Source organism: Piliocolobus tephrosceles, chromosome 14 (assembly GCF_002776525.5).
Source record: "Piliocolobus tephrosceles isolate RC106 chromosome 14, ASM277652v3, whole genome shotgun sequence".
NCBI lineage: Eukaryota > Metazoa > Chordata > Mammalia > Primates > Cercopithecidae > Piliocolobus > Piliocolobus tephrosceles.
The window spans coordinates 7,069,190-7,083,494 of record NC_045447.1 but is presented as its reverse complement, the minus strand read 5'-3'; the positions used below and the strand labels follow the sequence as shown (position 1 = coordinate 7,083,494).

Genomic DNA, 14,305 nt, shown 5'->3' with positions numbered 1-14,305 from the left:
TCGCTCTGTCGCCCATGCTGGAGTACAGTGGCCGGATCTCAGCTCACTGCAAGCTCCACCTCCCGGGTTTACGCCGTTCTCCCGCCTCAGCCTCCCGAGTAGCTGGGGCTACAGGCGCCCGCCACCTCGCCCGGCTAGTTTTTTGTATTTTTTAGTAGAGACGGGGTTTCACCGTGTTAGCCAGGATGGTCTCGATCTCCTGACCTCGTGATCCGCCCGTCTCAGCCTCCCAAAGTGCTGGGATTACAGGCTTGAACCACCGCGCCCGGCCTTCATGTTTTAATAAAAGTTTGACATGACATTAATTCATCATGTTGCAGAGAGTGCGACCTCCTTGGTTCTGATGGCTTAAGTGGGAACAGTAGACCATGGTGAGGTCTCCACTGTGTCACCACCTGGTCTGATGGTCCCCATCTTGCCTGTGCCCCAGCATCACCTACAGAGTTCTTTGTCAAGTACACATTCCCAGCCTCCATCCTGGTGACTCTGGCTCCAGAGGACTCAGATAGAGGCTGGACACCCACCTGGCTTTGTTTTTGGTGATTTCTTAAGCTCGCAAGAAGAGGAATCTCATTGTATAGCACTGTTGGGTTTCAGAAATCCCTCCCTCAACCAGATGCCAGCAGAGCCAAGAACTGAAATTAGATCTGTGGTGTCTCTGGATGACTGTCACCCTGCACTCTGTGCAGTTAGGAGAGGGAGGGGCTGTCTGTACGGTCCGTTATCTAGGGGCCCTGCCTCTCGCAAAGAGCTGGGGTCTCCAAAAATTTAATGTGTGCCCTTTTTGGTCCTTGTAGAATTGAAGAGCCTGACACCTTCTCCACCCTGTGTTCACAGGAGGCCCTCTCAGCCATGAAGTGGGGGGACAGTCCCCAGTGACATTCACAGCCAGTCACAAGGCATGTTTCTCCCACGTGGGCTCATGCTAGTTTGTATACAGAGGCCATCTAGAGACAAAGGGACTCAAGCTCTGACAGGAGAGGCTCGTGGCAGAGGGCTTAGCTTTAAAGGGAGAGATGGACTCGGAGGCGCTGCAGGCTCCATTCTGCCGTTGGCTGTCGTCCTGGTGACTGGCACCCAGGCCGAGCCAGTCTTCTCCTACCCTTCTGCTTCCCCCTGGACACTCCTTTTTATAAATAGAAATGGTTCGGCCTAAACCCTTGACCTCAAATTCTCTGCGTTGATCCTCCATTGAGGTGGCATGTGACATCTCTCCATAAGGCACTATCAGCTGTGCTCAGGCAGATAACACCCCCACTCCCTGTCAGGCAGCAGCCCCAGAAGAATGTGCTACAGGCATGTGAGCTCCTCCAAGTTTCTTTTTTGGGTTCGATTACAGTGGTAGATGGCAGGGGTCAGCTCAGCCTGCATCCCCTGACACCTGAGCTGTCGGGATGTCCGGCTGGAATGCACAGTCGCTCCTGCCTGCCCAGGGAGGAGATGGTGGGGCTTGAGCCGCCTCCAAATCAGGACAGGCAAAGAGTCTGGATGATGACAAGAAGGGGCCCCAAGGATGCCCACGCAGCCCTTCTGGGGCCTGTGCTGCAGTGGCAGGCACAGGCAGTTTCATGTATGTTTCTGTTCCGCTTAACTCAGGAAAGGGAGAAGGCAGACTGCACTAGGTCGTGTTTTGCTTGGCTTTTCCGGACACACACACATATCCCACTGGTAATTGGTGCTTCAGATGGCAACACAGGGATAGAGGTCAAAGTAAGCTCCTCAGGGACAGGTAGAAAGAACCCCGGCTACACAATGACACAATCCCGGCCTCTTGTTGGGGCAAAAGTGTGAGTCCTGTGGCACGGTGACGTGGCTGAGCCAGTGGTCCCCTCCACGTGGCCCTGCCTACCTGTGAGTGTCCTGGTGCCTGCTTTCAGCTTTGAGTTCTCTGTGGCAGCCTCTAGAGAGGCTTCTAGGTCAGGTCTCTGGCATTACAGAGGGAGTGGACTGTGCAGGCTGCCCTCACTCTAACCCGCACCAGCTCTATAACGATCGAGGCGCGTGGCTTCTATGTCTTGAGAGTTTTTCCCCTCAGTTGTAAAGTAGAATTCGAATACCTGGCTGGCAGGGTGGTGGTTCGGACTAAATGAAGTGTACCTGGCACAAACCTGCTTCCCAGTCTTGGTGATGCTGTTACGCTCACCCACAGGTTCTGGCCTGACATCCAGGTTAAATGGTCCCAAGTTGGTTCCCACTTCGACTTCATCTGGTTTGTGGGGTGGGGACATCTCCCGCCTGGCCTTCAGCCCCCTTATCAAACACAGGACCCCGCTGCTGGGGAGTGGTGCGGCTCTAGTGCAGCGCGCAGGCTTTCGTTGGAGATTCTTCATCAGGGCTGGGCTAGGCCCTTGAATCTATTTTTCCTAAAACAGTGATTTCCTAAAGCGAGTGACTCTTGTACAGGTGATCCGCGAATGTCATGGGCCTTCTGCTTTAATCTAAGGACAGTAGCCATAAATACCCACCCAGGGGGCATTTGAAACACAGAACCCAGCTCCCATGAACATGTTTATTTTGCCGTTAATCCAGGCTAAGGGATTTTATCTGAAATGGTTGATAAGAAACACAAGTGCAAATTTAAGCTGCTCTCTGGCACCTGCTCAAAAAAGAAAAACTCTGAAAGTACACGTGGGCCAAGTCACCTCCTTGCCAGTCAAACACTTTGAACCCTCCTCTGTGAGTCCCCCTAACAGGAGGAAAGACCTTCCTTGCCCTCATCCCGCCTGGCAGCAGCTCACCCCACTTAGCTTCTGGACTGCCACTTAGTTGTTTATTCTGTTTTAATTTTTTTTTAGACGGAGTCTTGCTCTGTCACCAGGCTGGAGTGCAGTGGTGCAATCTGGGCTCACTGCAACCTCCGCCTCCCAGATTCAAGTGATTCTCCTGCCTCAGCCTCCCAAGTAGCTGGGACTACAGGCGCCCGCCACCATGCCTGGCTAATTTTTGTATTTTTAGTAGAGACGGGGTTTTACCATGTTAGCCAGGATGGTCCTGAACTCCTGGGCTCAAGCCGTCCGCCCTCCTTGGCTCCCAAAGTGCTGGGATTACAGGCGTGAGCCAGCACAACCTGGCCCCATTTGTAATTTCTCTTAGAAGACCTGTCCCGTACTTCTCGGCATTTGATCTTTAGCCAACAAAACTGACCCAGTTTCATGCCAGAGATGGGGCTTCTTGCCCGTACTTCCTCTGAGGAAGGTCGTGGAGCACCCTGGCTGGAAGGCAGGGACAGTGGATCTCCCATCGTGGGCTGCCAGCCGGTCGGATTCCTGTGTGTGCGTCCCCATTGCTCTGCCTCAACATCACTCTCTACTTTTCTCCTGGGGAAAGAAGGAGGAGCAATTGGATGGAGGGTGTATCAACCCCCAAACTTCTGCCGTTTTCAAAATGTCTGCTATGGGAAGTTAGTATTCTAAAAAAAGAAAAAAGAAAAAAAAGGTGAGGGCTCTGTGGCCAAATAAGTTGAGGAAGAGTGGATGGAACAAAATTTAACATCTTTTTATTATAAAAAATACCTTTTTGAGCCTGTAATATGCAAATGTGTTTTGTGAATCAGTAAGAGGAAACAGTCTGCCATTTCCCAAATATGTTTGCCTCAGAACCTTTCTCCTTGGAGTCGGGGTCGTTGGCACTCAGGCTGGGAACCGCTGCCTCGTGGATGTTGCTGGACGGAAGCACAGCTCACTTCCTGCTGGTTGTGTTTCTAACACACATTCCTTTTTTAAAATTGCTTTGTAATAGTAACAATTCACTGGATGTTTACAGCATGCCAGGCACTGACTATGCTAAGCACTTCACTGACATTTTCACATTTCACCCTGTGAGCCACATACTATAACCCACAGCTTTCAGAGGAGAAAATGAGGCTGAGCCAGGAAGCGGTTTGCCCAAGTCTCACAAGAGAATGAGGGGCGGAACCGGCACTGGGGCCCAGGCAGTGCCTCCCTCCCACGCCTGCCAGGCCCTGGCTGGCTACCATTGGATCTCCTGATTCTTCTCCAAGATACCTGTTCATTTCCAAAGAAATCCTGCCTGCTGGTGCCAGCAACATTGCTGAACCCCTTACCGACCAACAGACCACCCTGTGAAAACAAGCTGGCCTTGACATCAGTCACAGCAGATACTCTGACACCACGAAGTTACCTGTCCCCTCTGCTTCCTCTCGCCTGTTTGTATCTGTGATCGTGATCTGTCTAAAACGGCAGCCCAGGGGGGCTGGACAGAGGCCGGGCCTGTCTAGCTTATGTTGGTGTGAACCACGCACAGATGGGGGTTTGCGGGTCCTGATGAGGACGCCAGGGTGGGAGCAGCTGGCTCCACACCCTTCAGCTGTGTCATCTGCCCTTCCTCTGCTGTCTCCTCCAGGGTCTGGCTTTGAGGCTTGCCAGAGTCCCACCAGAGGTCAGGCCACAGGCCCACTGAGGTGGCAGTTGCTGCATTGTTATAAATAGAAGCCCATCCATACCGCAGCCCTGGCCGGCCGGAGATTCTCTGCATTGTTTTCGGGCCTAGATTGCCAGCTGCAGAGGCCACAGGCAGGGGTGGGGGGAGCGAGTGGGCTGTGGATGGAAGGCGGGAGCCCCAGCACATGAGACAAGAGCCGAGCCCGGCCCTGGCTGGAGGTGACCTCACCTTGCTGGTATCTTGGCCCATGAGGGTGCAGAAGCAGCTTTGCTTTGTGGCCCATCAGATGTTGGCTTTCTCGACCTCGCCTAGTGCCTTTCCATCTGGAAGGCTAGAAGGGGACTTGGCTGCCATGCAGCCCTCACAGTGCCTGCAGACCCTCCTGTCTGGCCCTTCTCCATCTCCTGCCCCTCTCCGCGTCCCATCTCCCCGCGGTTCTCCAGGCCCCTCTGCACTTCTCTGCTCCTCAGATGGCCCATTCTCCTCCTCGCCACGGGACCGCTCCATCCTCTGTCCCTTCCTGCTCATCCTGCAGGTCTCCATTTAAGCGCCACCTCCCTCCTGCAGAGCCTTCCTGGTGGGCTGACCCGCTCACAGGCACCGGCTGCCTTTGTGTGCTCCTGCCCTGCTGCGCTGCTGTTTTGAGGCCTCCGTCGCAATTGTAATTGCTCGTGTAGTCCGTGGTTTCATTCATTTATCTAGTCTGTCCCAGCAACGGGCAGCTCCGTGAGGGCAGTGCCAGGACAGAGCAAGAGTCAGGAACTGTTGATAAATGACTCACAGCACGACTTCCTAGAAAGAAGCCAAGACTTGTGCAAAAGCCAGACCCCCGCAGGAGATGACAAGGGGTAGCGAGTATTCAGACAGCTCAAGGGCACAGGGCCAGCTAATGGCACCAGAGCTGCACAGCAAGACCAGGGCTCCCCCACCCTGCCCAGGGGTCCTCTGGGTCTCATCCCAGGAATGCACTAGAGCAGGGCAGCCAGGTGAGTGGTGAAGAGTGCAGACTGGGTGCAGGAGGCCCTGGGGAGGAGGCCATCCTCTGAGACTCACCAGCTGGAGCAGGTCATCCCATCTGCCCCCAGTGAAAATGGGGCAGGTGCCGTGTGCCTCATAGGGCAGGGCTTGCACGGGGCTCAGGGCAGAGCCTGGCACCGTCACTGCGGTGCTCACGGTGACTTCCCTGCCTTCACAGGGAGAGACACAGGCCCTAGCAGACAGACCCCAGTGCTCCACGAAGTCTTCCCTGATCCCACAGCTGACCGGCAGCACGCACTTCAGGAATGCGGCTCAGGGACCCGCAAAGGTCCAGCCTGGGTGACAGAGTGAGACTGCAAAAAAAAAAAAAAAAATCAAGACAGTAGACATCAGACAAGGAAGGACAGTGATCCCCAAGATTCAAGAAACTAATGAACGAGCCATATAATTGCCCCAGTTACCGCCTGGAGAAAGTGTCCAGATCACAGTGCATGGAAAGAGAGCCCACGAGGAGCCCGGCAGTCTCCCGGAGTTTACAAAGCAGATGACTGGGGAGGAGAGGGCCTCACACAGAGAGAACTCTGGACCCTTGCGGAGGGTCCTCTCGAGTATTCAACTGAGTACTGCTCAGTTTGGTACATGTGAGGAAATCCTGAGTCTGGAGAAGGAAAAAAACATGAAAGGATTAGAGGCAAACTCTTCAGAACTCTAGGGCGAAGCATAGTGCCTCTTCCTGCCGGCCCAAGTGGAAAGCCTCATAAATCACTTCGCACTGGATACAGCGCTCAGAAACGTTTTGCCTTGGTGCTGGGAGCATATGAGTCCCACTCAGAATGCCGCTTGGATCTCACAATGCTTAAAAGCAAGACCCAAACAAATCAAACGATTTCCAAGTAAGAGCCCAGAACAAAGCCCGAGGAGCGCATAGGAATACAAAAGCACCCTGTAATGGGCGGCTGTCAAAGGTAGCAAAAGGGCGGGCCCTGGTGCGCAGTGGCTGAGGCCATCGCCTGGGCTGCCTGGCCATCACAGCCAAACAGGTACCGCTGGACCAAGAGGTGGTGGCCCTGGGTGGCAAGGGCATCAATGTTTCTAGCAGTTTCTACAGAAACAAGTGAAAGTGCCTATCCTTCCCCTGCAAGTGGATGAATGCCAACCTTTCTGGCAAGCCCCTACCACTCCCAGGCCCGCAGCCACATCTTTAGGCAGACAGTGTGGGGCGTGCTATCCTTAAGACTAAGCGAGGCCTGCCGGGCATGGTGGCTCATGCCTGTAATCCCAGAACTTTTTTTTTTTTTTTTTTTTGAGACGGACTCTTGCTCTGTCTCCCGGGCTGGAGTGCAGTGGCCGGATCTCAGCTCACTGCAAGCTCCGCCTCCCGGGTTTACGCCATTCTCCTGCCTCAGCCTCCCGAGTAGCTGGGACTACAGGCACCCGCCACCTCACCCAGCTAGTTTTTTTTTTTTGTATTTTTAGTAGAGACGGGGTTTCACCGTGTCAGCCAGGATGGTCTCGATCTCCTGACCTCGTGATCCGCCCGTCTCGGCCTCCCAAAGTGCTGGGATTACAGGCTTGAGCCACCGCGCCCGGCCAATCCCAGAACTTTTAAGCTAGGGCGGGTGAATCACCTGAGGTCAGGTGTTTAAGACCAGCCTTGGCCAAGATGGTGAAACCTCATCTCTACTAAAAATACAAAAATTAGCCAGGCGTGGTAGTGGGCGCCTGTAATCCCAGCTACTCAGGAGGCTGAGGCAGGAGAATTGCTTAAACCCGGGAGGAGGAGGTTGCAGTGAGCCAAGATCTCACCACTCCACTCCAGCCTGGGCGACAGAGCAAGATGCTGTCTCAAAAAAAAAAAAAAAAAAAGACTGGCCAGGCACAGTGGCTCACACCTGTAATCCCAGCACTTTGGGAGGCCAAGGCAGGCAGATTATAAGATCAGGAGTTCGAGACTGGCCAACATGGTGAAACCCCGTCTCTACTAAAAATACAAAAATTAACCAGGCGTGGTGGCAGGTGCCTGTAATCCCAGATATTCGGGAGGCTGAGGCAGGAGAATCACTTGAATCCGGGAGGCAGAGGTTGCAGTGTGCCGAGATCATGCCACTGCACTCCAGCCTGGGCAACAAGAGCTAAACTCCGTCTCGAAAAATAATTTTTAATTTAAATTTAAAAAGACTAAGCGCGGCCAGGCTGCCCTAGACCACCTCCACGTGTCTGATGGGATCTCACCACCCTATGACAAGAAAAAGCGGGGCTGGGCGTGGTGGCTCATGCCTGTAATCCCAGCACTTTGGGAGGCTGAGGTGGGCGGATCACAAGATTGGGAGATTGAGACCATCCTGGCTAACACGATGAAACTCCGTCTCTACCAAAAATACAAAAAGAAATTAGCCGGGCGTGGTGGCAGGCACCTGTAGTCCCAGCTACTAGGGAGGCTGAGGCAGGAGAATGACATGAACCCAGGAGGCGGAGCTTGCAGTGAGCTGAGATCGCGCCACTGCACTCCAGCCTGGGGGACATAGCAGAGTGCTGGCTGCCAGGGGCTGGAGAGAGAGGAGAAGGGGGAATTATCCTTTAATGCATGTAGTTTCCGATTTATAGGATGAAAAAGTTCTGCAGCTCCAGGAGGGTGACTGCCTGCCAAGGAGGCAGGCGGCCAGCCACGGTTCTGACTCCAGGAGCCACATGTCCCTATGCTTTTTTTTTTGAGATGGAGTCTCGCTGTTGTTGCCCAGGCTAGAGGGCAATGGCACGATCTTGGCTCACCACAACCTCCGCCTCCCGGGACAGCAATTCTCCTGCTTCAGCCTCCTGAGTAGCTGAGATTACAGGAGGCTGCCACCACCCTGGCTAATTTTTGTATTTTTAGTACAGATGGGGTTTCACCATGTTGGCCAGGCTGGTCTCGAACTCCTGACCTCAGGGGATCCACCCGCCTTGGTCTTTCAAAGTGCTGGGATTACAGGTGTGAGCCACTGCACCCGACCGCACCTAATGCTTTTGATGATGGGTCCAATGATGGTGATTATGGTTAACACCAATCAAGCCTTAGGCACTGGCTGCCCACCTTGGTCAGGCTGCAACCAGGAAGGAGGCAGCCCACCCTCCAAGGGACACGTGATCCACATGAGCAGCTCGGCCAGGGGCCTTTCTTCCACCCACCTCATCCATCTGCCTCATTTATACCAAGTGGGCACTGGATAGATGCCGTCCACGGCACTGCAGAGCCCCAAAGTACGTCCAGCAAGATGGCCTGTGGGGTGGGGGACCTCACCTGTTGGATTATTTTGTCCCCTCAAAGTCTCAGCTAAAATTGGGGCAGCAAATAAAAGCTTTCTTGGGGGGAGGAGCGGGGATTGGGTCTCACTGTGTGACCCAGGCTGGAGTGCAGTGGTGCAGGCACAGCTCACTGCAGCCTTGAACTCCTAGGCTCAAGCAATCCTCCTGACTCAGCCTCCAGAGGAGCTGGGATTACAGGCATGCCCCACCACGCTGGGCTAATTTTTTCTGTTTTTTGTAGAGATGGGGGTCTTACTATGTGGCCCAGGCTGGTCTCCACTCCTGGGCTCAAGTAATCCTCCTGCCTCGGCCTCCCAAAGTGGTGGGATTACAGGCATGAGCCACGGCGCCCAGTCAAGAAAACCATTTTATCATCTCGTTATGAGCTCAATAACAGCTAACATCTGTTATTGACCTACTGGCGGTTCTGTGCCGAGGGCCGTGCCTGATGACCCCACGGAACCCTCCTCCCTGTGACCAGAGCGTAACCCTGTCTTGCAGATGAGGAAACTGAGGCTCAGCGGTGCCGCCAAGTCACTCGGATTTGCTAAGCGCTTACTCTGAGCTGGGCACTTTTCCAGATGCTCAGGACCATCGGCTTCACGTGCCTCCGCAGTCTTGTGAGGTGAGGAACGACGTCCATCCCCAGTCCGTGTCCCAGGAAACCGAGACCTGAGAGGAGGGGGACTTGCTCAAGGTCACAGCCATAGAGGGACCCTCGCCCAGGAGGGCTCACATGACCCTCTCCGGCCTCCAGGCCCAACTGCAAGGGGAACCACTGTCCTGGGGAGACCAGAGACCCAGGCCCCCCTCACAGGCGAGGGGCTGGCACGCAGCCTCTGGCGGAACTTCTGGCCTTCACCGTCTCCGCCTGGTCACTCGTCAATGGCCGGCTGCCTTCTGGAAAGCTGCCGTTGTGAGACAGTGACCCTGGGTGGAGTGAGGCATCCTTGGGGCTCAGTCCCAGAGATGGAGGCTGGAGCCCTGAGCAGAGACGCCAGCTGTGCTCGGGTCCTCTGTGGCCCCCAGGGCTGCAGAACTGGGCAGGCCGATTCCCTTGTCACTCCTAAAAGAACATTTGAAGCCCCCAGCAGGCCGGTGTGGGCCCCCCAGTTCCTCAGCTACTCTGGGCTCCTCAGCTGCTCCTTCCCCAGAGGCTGTCGGACCTGCCTTCCGGCCTCCAGCACATGGAGGTGATGGAGCACAGTTAGGAGGCGCTTCTGTGAACCAGGAGGCAGCCCTCACCACGCAGAAGCTGTGGGCGCCTTCATCTTGGACTTCTAGCCTCCAGAACTGTGAAGTATTTGTTTCTGTGGTTGATGAGGCATCCGGTCTATGGTTACTTTATTCTAGAGCCAAACTGGGCTAAGGCGATTGTCCGTACCTGTGAATATACTAAAACCGTAGAACCATACACTTTCTATTTACGTTTATTTTGTGAGACAGGGACTCACTGTCGCCCAGCTGGAGTGCGGTGGCACAATCATGGCTCACTACTGTGAGCATGTGCCACTGTGCCTGGATAATTTTTTGTTGTTGTTGTTTGCTTTATGAGACGGAGTCTCACTCTGTCGCCCAGTCTGGAGTGCAGTGGCACAATCTCGGCTCACTGCAACCTCTGCCTCCAGGGTTCAAGCAATTCTCTGCCTCAGCCTCCCGAGTAGCTGGGATTACAGGCGCCCGCCATCACGCTCGGCTAATTTTTGTATTTTTATTAGAGACAGGGTTTCTCATCTTGGCCAGGCTGGTCTTGAACTCCTGACCTTGTGATCTACCTGCCTCAGCCTCCCAGAGTGCTGGAGTTACTACAGGGATGAGCCACTGAGTCTGGCCTATGCCTGGCTAATTTTTAAGTTTTTTTTGTAGAGATGGGGTCTCACTATGTTGCCCAGGCTGGTCTCAAACTCCTGAGCCTGAGATCCTCCCAATTCAGCCTCCCAAAGTGCTGGGATTACAGGCAGGAGCCACTGCACTGGCCAGAACCATACACTTTTTTTTTTTTTTTTTTAGATGGAGTCTTTGTCACCCAGGCTGGAGTGTAGTGGTTCAATCTCACCACAACCTCTGCCTCCCGGGTTCAAGTGATTCTCCTGCCTCAGCCTCTTGAGTAGCTGGGATTACAGGTGTGCGCCACCAGGCCCAGCTAATTTTTGTATTTTTTTCAGTAGAGACAGGGTTTCACCATGTTGATCCAGGCTGATCTTGAACTTCTGACCTCAGGTGATCTGCCCACCTTGGCCTTCCAAAGTGCCGGAGTTACAGGCAAGAGCCACCACATCCAGCCAGAACTGTACCCTTTAAATGGGTGAGTTATGTGGTATGTGAATTGTATCCCAATAAAGCTGGGGTAAAGCATTTAAATACATTTGTGTGACTGTCTGACCACCACTCAGTCTGCATTTGTCATGGATGCTGAGCATCCCACATCACTAAGCCAGGCCCCTGTGGTCTAGATGTTGCAGAAGAACTGAGCCGTATTTAGAGAGAAGAGTCCCTGGTGGCTGAGCTAAGCCCTGGGGCTCAGTGGGATTATTCTGGGGGCCCCATTTGCATGTTTAACACGGAGCACAACTGCTACACCTTTACCGTGCCCCGGACGGTGGAGGACAGGATAAGTGCTCATGTCTCTGGCCTGACGATTAGGAAGCTCAGGCATGTGAGGTTGAGCGACAAGCCCGATCTCACTCAGCAAGACAAGTGGCAGCCAGGAATAGTGCAGGGCTCCCAGCTGCATCTGGCCTGCCGTAAACACTCAGCCGCACCACCCTTCTTCTGTCTGATTAAAAAGGGAACATGAAATTAAGAACCAGGGCTCAGGCTGATGCAGGAAATAATCCTGTCTCTGCATTCCAAGTCGCGCCGTCTGGGCCCAAAGGGAGCTGGGCTGACCTTCGCCAATTCCCATGTTGATTTCGGGTTCAGCTCCCTGGACACAAGCACAGATGGAACTTCATTTGCTCCAGTGTGTTGGCTTGCATTTAACAGTTGCCATCGGTTGGGTGTGGTGGCTCACGCCTGTAATCTCAGCACTTTGGAAGGCCGAGGCAGGCAGATCACCTGAGGTCAGGAGTTCAAGACCAACCTGGCCAACGTGGTGAAACCCCATCTCTACTAAAAATACAAAAATTAGCCGGGGTTGTGGGGGCGTACCTGTAATCCCAGCTACTCAGGAGGCTGAGACAAAATTGCTTGAACCTGGGAGGCGGAGGTTGCAATGAGTCGACATTGTACCATTCCACTCCAGCCTGGGCGACAAGAGCAAAACTCCGTCTCAAAAAAGAAAAAAGTTTCCATCATCCAAGATCAACAGGGCTGCTAAGGACTCGGACTCAGCATCATGCTGGGGAAACTTAGCAACAGGATGGCTGAGGGCAGCCTGGTAGAACTGGGGTACCAGAAGGCTGGGGTGCCACAGAAGGAGCAGAGAGAAAGAATGGGGTCAAAAGCTGGGTGTTTGAAACCAGCCTAGCTCTGCAGCTTCCCAGAAAAGTGGCCTTTGGCAAGCTCCTTGGTCTCTTCTGTGGGGCAGCGTCCTCATTGATTGAAAGGGAAGAGCATACTTGAAGGATTAGCAGTGGCAGGAAGGGGCCTGGACAGCATCGGAGTAGCTGGTTGTGCCCTGTGATCTTGATGGGCAATTTTTGGACTATCACACAGTAAAATATTTGCTTTCATCCTATGCCCAGACCCCAACCAGGTGGGAAGCCGTTTCTGTGGCAGCACCCAAGCAGGATAGAGGATGACGGAGAGAACCACCAAGCCAGAGGCGACAGAAGATCACGTGGGCGGTTAGAAACCTCCGAAGGCCTGCAAGCGCCACAGGCCATCACACTTTTTATTTATTTATTTATTTTTTAGATGGCATCTCACTGTGTCACCCAGGCTCTGGAGTGCAGTGGTGTGGTCTCAGCTCACTGCAACCTCTGCCTCTCGGGTTCAAGCGATTCTCCTGCCTCAGCCTCCTGGGTAGCTGGGATTACAGGCACACACCACCATGCCTGGCTAATTTTTGTATTTTTAGTAGAGACGGGGGTTTCACCACGTTGGTCAGGCTGGTCTCGAACTCTTGACCTCGTGATCCACCCGCCTCGGCCTCCCAACGTGCTGGGATTACAGGCGTGAGCCACTGCACCTGGCCAGGCCATCACCTTTTTTGCAGTTTCTGATGAGACTATCTTCTTTAGGGCCCCAAGGGGGGCTTTCCTGGTTGGCCTCATGGCCCAGCCTACAGCAAGTCTCTGTCCCATTTAAAATAGCTCCAGAGCAGAAGGGACTCTCCTGAGAAGTGACCTCGAAGGTGGGAGGTGGAGGTGTATGGGGTCACTGTGCAGCTGCTTCTCCCAGACCCTGGATGTCTCAGGCAGGGGAGCCTGGCCTGGCCCAGACAGCTGGCTTTCTCAGCCCCGGACCCTGGCGAGGAACCCGTGACAGCTGGGCAGAGTCTACCGTCTATGCCTCTTCTCCCAGTCTGGACTTCTAAATTTCACCTGCTGTCAGCTGGAGAGGCTAGAGGGCTTCCACCGTGTGACTAAATGCCACTTGGAATCCACTTTACTCACAACCCCCGTCCTTGTACATTTCCCTCTCGAAACTGTTACTCACAGATTAGGCTGCGTCTCCTGTGTCACTGCGCCTCTGCATGAAGGCTTTGTTCTCCTGCCCCTGAGCTTCCGAAACCCTGCTGTCAGGTTAGGCCTGCACCCCATTCTCTGTACACACACACACACACACACACCATGGTCTCTCATGGGCAGAGCTCAGGAGCCGACTCCACACCGAGAAGCAAACCATGACAGTGAACTGCACCACCCAGAAGCCATCTGCGTGGAGCTTGGCCAGCAATGCCTGTTATGCAATTTCCTGCTTTGCTGTCTCAGCCCCAGGAGGCAGGATGTGAGCGCCGTTGGTTTGCTGCAACGTGGAGAACCCACAGAAGACCCGAATTCTGATGACCAGAGTGCATGGGGTCTCCCTATCCCCTGGGGGTGCAGAGAAGCCACTGCCCACCCTGCATGATGAGCCCGGGCAGTGGGTGCAGCAGCCGGCCCCTCCTGAAAGGGGATGAGATGGGCTCACCGTGGGCCAGAAAAAACTGACTGTCCTGAGACTTCCGGGGTGGGGAGGGGGGTGCACTTCCTGCCCGGGGCACCCAGGACTGGGGAGCAGAGGACTGGGACCTTCTCAGTAACAGTCACCAATGTTATTGGACACTGCACATGGCCCCACAGTCTCAGGTTCAAGACTGAGAGTGTGCCATGGCGAGAGGTGCTCTGTGGCCAGAGTTCGAATCCTGGCTCCGCCTTGCCCTAGCTGCGTGGTCTCAGGCAGCTCCTTGGCGTCCACTCTCGCCGTTCCTTCGTCTGTGAAATGGGGGTGGCAGTAACACCTCCCTTGTGGGGTTGTCATGAGGATTCAATGAGTTTGCACCCACAAAGAGAGTAGAACAGGGAGTTTCCACTGCATCCGCCAGTAGGCAGCTCCTCTGAAAATCTCCATTTTCTTTTTCCTTTTTTTTTTTTTTTTGAGACAGGGTCTCGCTCTCTCACCCAGGCTGGAGCACAGTGGCGCGATCTCAGCTCACGGCAGCCTCCGCCTCCCGGGTTCCAGTGGTTCTCCTGCCTCAGCCTCCCAAGTAGCTGGGACT

The 14,305-nt window shown here is 54.2% G+C and overlaps 1 protein-coding gene and 1 long non-coding RNA gene across 4 annotated transcripts in view; one reads left to right on the top strand and one right to left on the bottom strand.

Moving 5' to 3' along the window:
* Positions 1-2,102, top strand: part of NUP214 (nucleoporin 214) — a 114,410-nt gene extending 112,308 nt beyond the window's left edge. The window contains exon 37 of the transcript XR_002732557.1: positions 838-2,102. The gene's annotated coding sequence lies outside the window, so the exon portion shown is untranslated. The remainder of the gene's footprint in view (positions 1-837) is intronic.
* An 838-nt stretch (positions 2,103-2,940) lies between these two features.
* LOC111545834 lies at positions 2,941-14,123 on the bottom strand. Of its 3 annotated transcripts, none has more exons than XR_002732560.3 (5): positions 13,264-14,123; positions 9,221-9,333; positions 5,841-6,037; positions 4,630-5,732; positions 2,941-3,317 (listed from the first exon to the last, which is right to left on the bottom strand). It is a non-coding gene; the product is annotated as an uncharacterized LOC111545834 (long non-coding RNA). The 3 variants fall into 3 exon arrangements; XR_002732559.3 differs by having other exon boundaries at positions 2,941-5,193; positions 5,455-5,732; positions 13,264-14,122; XR_002732558.3 differs by having other exon boundaries at positions 2,941-5,732; positions 13,264-14,110.
* Positions 14,124-14,305: the final 182 nt, after the last annotated feature.